Here is an 8486-nt window from a genome sequence, read left to right on the forward strand (position 1 = left end):
GATATTCATAAAGGCACCTGGCTGTCGCCAGATCAAAGAACAAGAAATCTAATTGATCACGTTGTAATAGATGGAAGACATTCATCGAGCGTGTTGGATGTACAATCGTTCCAAGGTGCAAACATAGACGCGGACCACTACCTTGTTGCAGCAAAGGTACGTACCAGATTAAACGTAGCAAACAAAGTGCGAACAGACACAACACGGAAGTTGGATATCGGTAAGCTGCAATCACAACAGATAGCCACAGCATATTCCACTCAACTGACCCAACTGCTTAATCAAACCACTCCTCGTCCCGATAACATATCAGGACAATGGCAAAGTATCGCCCACTCCATGCAAACAGCCGCTAAATCCATACTTGGATACCAGAGACCTCCTCCTAGGAACCCATGGTATGACCAGGAGTGTCGTGCTGCTACCGAAGAGAAAAATGCGGCATATAGGGCTACTCTACAATCAGTAGCAACGCGTCGCGCACGAGAGAGGTATAGGGAAAAAAGGGGAGAGGAGAAACGTATTTTCCGCAGGAAAAAGAGAGAAATGGAAATGCGGGAGTGTGAACAAATCGAGATGTACAGGAGACAGAATGAATTCCGAAAATTCCACCAAAGAGTCAAGCATCAAACTAATGGCTTTGGAACTGGCGCATCCTCCTGTAGAGACCAGCAAGGTAATCTGGTAACTGATACAGATAGTGTGCTAAGGATATGGGAAAAGCATTTTTCCAAACTGTTGGTATCCAATAGCAGCGAAGACGACGAAGATACCACAGTCCCAATCCCAGAAAATGGTATTGAATGTATACCACCCGGCCAAGATGAGGTAAAGATAGCAATAAACCGGCTGAATAATGATAAGGCAGCAGGAGCTGATGGCCTACCAGCCGAGCTGTTTAAAACCGGAGGCGACACGCTGATAAGGTGTATGCATCAGCTAGTTAGCTCCATCTGGCAGGAAGAACGCGTACCCTAAGATTGGAACCTGAACATCCTGTGTCCCGTCCATAAAAAAGGAGATAAGACTTTATGCTCCAACTATAGGGGCGAACGACAAAAGCCCATGGTCAACGAAATAATTGGACCATATCAATGCGGCTTTAGACCTGGCAAGTCCACCATTGACCAGATATTTACCCTGCGGCAAATACTGGAGAAGACCCAAGAGATGCAGATCGACAACTACCACCGTTTTGTCGATTTTAAAGCAGCCTTCGACAGCCCGCTACGTTCAAAGGTATTCCAAGCAATGTCTGAATTTGGTATCCCCGCAAAGCTCATTCGGCTTTGTAAAATGACTCTAACTGGCACAAGATCTTTAGTTAAAATTGGAAAGAACCTTTCCGAAGAGTTTTGTGCCAAAAGAAGTTTCAGGCAAAGAGACAGCCTTTCGTGTGATCTTTTCAACATCCTGCTAGAAAAGGTAATACGAGAGGCAAACGTCAAAAGAAGTGGCACAATCTACACCAATAGCCACATGTTACTTGCTTATGCTGATGATATAGACATCATGGGACGATCAGTAAAAGAAGTAACCGATACCTTTATGAAGGTCGAAGGAAAATCTGCTAAAGTGGGTCTGGCGGTAAACGGCGAGAAGGCCACGCTGATGGTGTCGACGCGCATTGCGTCCATTGAGATCGGACCAACTGTTGAAGTTAACACAACAAACGACATCAATTGTGAAATAAAAAGAAGAATTGTATTGGCCAACAGATGCTACTTCGGCTTAAGTAAGCACTTTTAAAACAAAGCCACAACTCGCCAAACAAAAATAAAGCTTTACAAAACACTGATACTACCCGTGCTGATGTATGGTTCCGAAGCCTGGGTACTTGCGCAAGCATATAAGGCAGTGTTTGGCGTGTTTGAGAGAAAAATTCTTCGAAAGATCTACGGACCAATCTGCGTTGACGGTGAATATCGACGTCGTATGAACCACGAGCTGTATCTGCTATACAACGGCATCAATATAGTTAAACATATCGAGATGCATCGATTGCGTTGGCTAGGCCATATAATAAGAATGAGCGATGATGAACCCGCTAAAAAGGCGTATAAATTAGAGCCACATGGCGGTGCACGCAGAATTGGCAGGCCAAAGAATAGATGGCGCAAACAAGTGGATGAAGAGATGATAAGGCGCGGTATTCCAAAAAGCGAAGCACGAAACAGAGAGAATTGGAAATCTTTTCTTAGTTCGGTCTATGGAACAAATGTTCTGTAATGGGCCAGCTAAGTAAGTATTTTATAAAAACTTCTTTGAAATTTATACATTTTTTGTTTTTAGAAAAAATGATTTTGCCAGCGGCGCGTAGGGATTAACAATCTGGCTTGTTTTGTAGGGATCATTAAGCAAGTGCATATAAAATGTATCCAACGGAGTGCATTTTTCATAATTCCGTGTGGACTGCATCGAAGGATGTAGTGAAATCGTAACTCCACACACAACTTCGAAAATTGTTTTGCTGGGTACATACAGCTGTTATATATACAATCGTTAGCATAAATGCTGAGGGTATAATTAAAAAATTATATGCTTTGTTTCTAACCTATTAGGAGATGTTTTCCCTTCAGTTAATATCATCTTTCACTGTATAAGCTTTGATGTCGAAATAGCCGTTTCGTCGACCAAATGATTAAAAGTATCGATATGTTTTTCTTTAGTATTCTCCAAAACCTTCAGTTTTTGTAAATTACTCTTCGATAGACATTACATTAATTATACATCTAGAGGTATTTATATTTGCGAATCAATCACTGTCAATGGATGACAGGAAAGGTCGATGTAAGGTGTTTTTGTGGGAACTAATTATGCTCGTATGTTCATTGGCATTTCCAAAACATATGAGCGTAAACAGTTTTCGCAAACACACCTTAAATCGATCTTTCCTGTCATCCAAGAAAAGGAAGCATCCTTGGCAGTGATGGATTTACATTTATGGTGGAAAAATAAATACCTCTAGCTGCATAATTAATGTAGGGTCGAAAAATGATTTACAACAATTAAAAAAATAAATAACTTGGTTACATGAATTTATTAATTTAGTTAAATTTTAAGGGTGCTATATGTTACCTGTTTTGTCTAAATGAATTATGTAATGGAATACACTACAAACTCCAGTACAGATGCCCGACTATGGGTGCGAAATCTTTATTGTCTTCAAATTTTTACAGATTGCTTGGGATTTAGGAATTTCATACTTGGAGAAATAAATATATATGGTAAATTTCAAATTTCCTTTTCAATACCATTGAAAAAAATAAATAATTTTTTTTTGCGAGCACATCCGCGATTTTTGGTACTTTGGTTAAGAAAAAAATTATGGTTTCAAATATGTTCGCGTTCACAAAATTGGATGCAGCACCCAAAAGTTATAGGGGTTTTAGTTCCCTTATATATATTATATATCTATCCGCTGATGTTAAAATATTTCTAAATTTGTTTTTATTTTCGCGGAAAATCAACAAATAATGAAAAAATCTTAGAGTGAATTTAATATAAATTTCAAAAAAATAAATTTAAAATCTCTACAGCATCTAGACAATGCATAGAAACATGTGAGACCAAAATTATAATGATTGGGTTCATAACACGCATATTACAGCAACAACAAAAGACAAAAACTTATTGTGGGAATATTATTTCAAAAATATATTTTTTGGTTTAATACGAAAAATTGGAGAAACATTTTTAGGAGTTATTCTACTATTTCGCTTAATTTCCATACAAAACCTGAAGTATTTTGCTAAAATATCTTCGAGGAAAATAGTTTGTCATCGTGAAAGTATATTTGCTTAGAATGATAAGCAATAGAGTTAAGAAGTACAGAGTAATATTGAAATCACTTACTTACTTTCTTAGCTGGCCCATTACAGAGCATTTGTTCCATAGACCGAACTAAGAAAAGATCTCCATTCCCCTCTGTTTTTCGCTTCCCTTTTTGGAATACCGCGCCTTTTCATTTCTTCATCCACTTGTATCCTCCATCGAAGCTTAGGCCTGCCGATTCTGCGTGCACCGCCATGTGGCATGTATTCATACGCCTTTTTAGCGGGTTTATCATTGCTCATTCTTATGATATGACCTAGCCAACGCAATCGTTGCATTTCGATACGTTTAACTATATTCATGTCTTTGTATAGCTGCTAGAGCTCGTGGTTCATACGACGTCGATATTCACCGTCAACGGAAATCGGCCCGTAGATCTTTCGAAGAATTTTCCACTCAAACACACCGAGCACTGCTTTATCTGCTTGCGCAAGTACCCATGCTTCGGAGCCATACATTAGCACGGGTAGTATCAGCGTTTTGTATAGTGCTATTTTTGTTTGACGAGATGTGGCTTTCTTTTTAAATTACTTACTTAAACCATAGTAGCATCTGTTGGCCAATACAATTCTTCTTCTTATTTCACAACTGATGTTGTTTGTTGTGTTTATGGCAGTGCCGAGGTAGACGAAGTCTTTAACTACCTCAAAATTATAGGTACCAACTTCCACAGTGGGTCCGAGCTCTATGGACGCTTTGCGCGTCGACACCATCCATTTGGTCTTTTCTCCGATTACCGCTAGACCCACTTTCGCAGATTCTGCTTCGACCTTCCTAAAGGTATCAGTTACTTCCTTTACTGATCGTCCCATGATATCTATGTCATCAGCATAAGCAAGTAACTTGTGGCTATTGGTGTAAATTGTGCAATTTTTTGACATTTGCATCTCGTATTACCCTTTCCAGCAAAGTGTTGAATAGGTCACACGAAAGACTGTCTCCTTGTCTGAAGCCTCTTTTGGTACTGAACTGTTCGGAGAGGTTCTTTCCAATTTTAACTGAGGACCTAGTATCATTTAAAGTCACCTTACAAAGTCGGATGAGCTTTGCGGGAATACCAAATTCAGACATTGCATGGAATACCTTTGATCGGAGGAGACTGTCGAATGCTGCTTAATAATCGACAAAAATGTTATATGTGTCGATCTGCACCTCTTGGGTTTTCTCCAGGATTTGCCGCAGGGTAAATATCTGGCCAATGGTGGACTTGCCAGGTCTAAAGCCACATTGGTATGGTCCAATTATGTCGTTGAGCATTGGCTTTAGTCGTTCGCACAATATCCCTGATACTATCTTATATGCAATATGGAGAAGACTTTTGCCCCTATAGTTGGAGCATACAGTCTTATCTCCTTTCTTGTGTATGGGACCCAGGATGCTCAGGTTCCAATCGTCGGGTACGCGTTCTTCGTGCCAGATTATCAGCGCGTCGCCTCCGGTTTTAAACAGCTCGGCTGGTAAGCTCCTTCTGCTTTATTATTCTTCAGCCGGTTGATTGCTGTTTTTACCTCATCTTGGCCGGGCGGTATACATTCTATACCATCTTCTGGGATTGGATCTGTGGTATCATCGTCTTCGCTACTGCCAATGCGAAGACTGCACCTTCTCTATAAAGAGTGCGAACATTCCAGGTGAGATTCGCAGATCATGGTCCTTGAAACGTTTGCGGGGTTCGTCAACTTTAGAGGGGTTTGTTTTTCTTTTCTTTCGTTTTTACATGGTAGGCTGTTTTTTCTAGGGGAGGGTTACTAACCCGACGCCCGAACCCAAGTTTTTAACGTTCTTATGGGTGAAGGCGCGGCACATGTTAGCTCACTACCTTTAACGGGTGTTAAAGGCAAAGCCCCAGGTGACACCACGGGGAGGTCAGAGTCCACTTGAGATGAAAGATGGACCAAGATAAATCCTGGGCTTTGTCATGTTAATACCGGTCAGTCCCGTTCCTTGGTATCTTCCATCCCCTATTGAAATCATCTATTAAAATCACAACCAAAGAAAAAACACAAAAGTTTAAAAGCGTGTAATTCGCGAATCTGTTTAAATCAGTTGAGGTGCATGTGCTTTTCGGATACAGGGAGTCCATGTCTATCAATATGCATGGATTTTCCTATGTTTCATTCGGCGGCCAAAGTGTGCCATCAGTTGCATCTTACTATTCAAAAAACCTTCAAGTGGGCAAAAATTACGCGATGTGCATATGATTATAAGGTGCATCCGATTTCAATGGCCCCCTATTAAAAATACGTCAATATAAATTATGTTAGACAGATTCGTCAAGAACTGCGGATGTGCCACCACATTCTATTTTGGGACAAATAGGGATATTACTCCCAAATCCTTGTAATTTGAGACACACCTTTTTGGCAAATATTACAAGGATTACATTTATGTAAAAATAATCAAAGAAAATCGCGGTTCAATTCGCGGAATTGTCAAAATATATTTTTGCAGATTTACCTACTTTCAAAGTATCTATATCCGGCATTTAATGGATGGATTCGAACGCATAAGGGCTTATTAAATCAGGCACGTAAAAAACTAAAATCACGCGTCGTTCAGGGGTACCTGTACGACAGTTGTAAATTTTAAAGCCAAAAAATAGGTTTTTTTCAGAAAATTTGCGCACCAAATTTTCGCCTTTGGACTCCTATTACTAGGAAGCTGTACGGAGCACACTCATGAGATATACATCGAACGACGTGGAATCGCGAGTTTGGATTATTATCTAGTTGCACCCTCTAATTATAAGAAAAATTCCAAAAACACTGAAATCAAAACTTCAAAATGTCAGCATCGATTTTAGGGGGATGCAGTGTATATATCAAAAAGTCATACACTTGAACCATGTTTCCCAAGGGGTATTCCTTAGTTTTTTCTTTGAGCACAAGTTTGAATTTTGCGTGGTTTGGCCAGAAATCAAGAAAGAACACAAAAAAACTTGTTTACTTCAACACATTTTTCCCATTTTTTTATATTACCACCAACGCAGCTTCCACGAAAATTATTTGTTATGGTCCATATTATGAGATCGTGCCTAAAACACTTCAATTAATATTTATATATTCATATTTTATAAAATATATTAACAGCTCGCGACTTATTAAATGGTGAACCTCAACTTCAACGTTTGTAAAACTTTTTTGAATATTACCATATATACACACTCTTTAATTTTTCAAATATAAAAAAGTTATCATATATATGTGGAATTTATTTATATTTTATCATTATTTTCCCTTTTTATGCTTTACCAACACCCATGTCTGCGTGTAATTTTCAGTAAACGCCACACATACAGTCTGTCGCAAAAGTTAGTATACACCGTTGAAACCAAAATGTATTAGGTATAAATATCACTATAACTTATTGAAAAGAACAAACAATTAGTTTTATTTGATAGACAAGAAGGTTGTCTTCCGTAATAACAATTAAAAGTGCGCAATATTTGCATACATCAGCAAATGTACGGTTCGAATCCCAAAAAGACCAAAATTTATGTCGCAAAAGTTAGTATACAACGGAGAATCCTCCTGGAACTGTGTAAAAAATTCTTCATATTTTTGAACAAAATGGAACTAAATCTGTACCTAAGATCATAAAGAGTATATTAGTTGGTTTTAATTGCAGTTATATACTTATAGTAAGAAGTCCAACGTACACTGGATCGTAAAATCCACAAAAATTGGTCATCTACAAATATAACAACTGTAGCCACAAAATTCCGGGTGTTATGTCTCGTTTATGAATTTTAAAGCCATGAAATGCTCAGAAAGGCTCTAAAGTTTCAATATGGGGTGATCTTGATCGAGTTTCGACTTGTCCCTTTTGAAGAAACGGGAACTTCTTGAAGGAAACCCATACTTTTGAGGCCGTTGTCCTTTTGAAACATGTAATAATCCTTAATCCTTACTCATAAGGACTTTCCTTTTCAGTTAATTTTCTCACAAATTATGCCCCTTTTCACATTCCCACCAAAAATAAATAGTAGGAGAACATCAAGTTCTGGTGTAAGCCCTACAGTGATACTCCACCACCACAGAAGGATGTGACAGTTAATTTGAAATTTTAATACAGAGCTTCCTCTGCTGTTATAACGCATGGATTGTGCAAAAAAGTTCTGAAAAGCTGTGTTCGCTTCACTTATGACCAAAATACAACTAAATGGATCAGTTAGAAGTAGTTCATTAGACATTAGTAGTAAATTATACACTAGGGACACGAGAAGCATCTCCGATACTGCTGTAAGGCCGGTAGGACAGATTAACTGTAAGGCTTACAACGGACCTTGAGGTTCTCCTACTATTTACGTTTGGTGGGAATATGAAAAAGGGCAACATTTATGATAAAATTAACTCAAAAGGAAAGTCCTTATGTGTAAGGATTAAGGATTATTACATGTTTCAAATGGGCAATGGCCTCAAACGTATGGATTTCCTTCAAGAAATTTCCGTTTTTTTCTAACAGGACAAGCCGAAACTCGATCAAGATCACCCCATATTGAAACTTTAGAGCTTTTCTGAGCATTTCATGGCTAGAGAATTCATAAACAGGACATAACACCCGGAATTTTGTCACTACAGTTGTTGTATTTGTAGATGACCATTTTTTGTGGATTTTACGATACAGTGTACGTTGGAATTGTCACTATAAGT

This window comes from Musca autumnalis, unplaced genomic scaffold, assembly GCF_047663935.1.
Source record: "Musca autumnalis isolate F117 unplaced genomic scaffold, ASM4766393v1 scaffold_3, whole genome shotgun sequence".
Lineage (NCBI taxonomy): Eukaryota > Metazoa > Arthropoda > Insecta > Diptera > Muscidae > Musca > Musca autumnalis.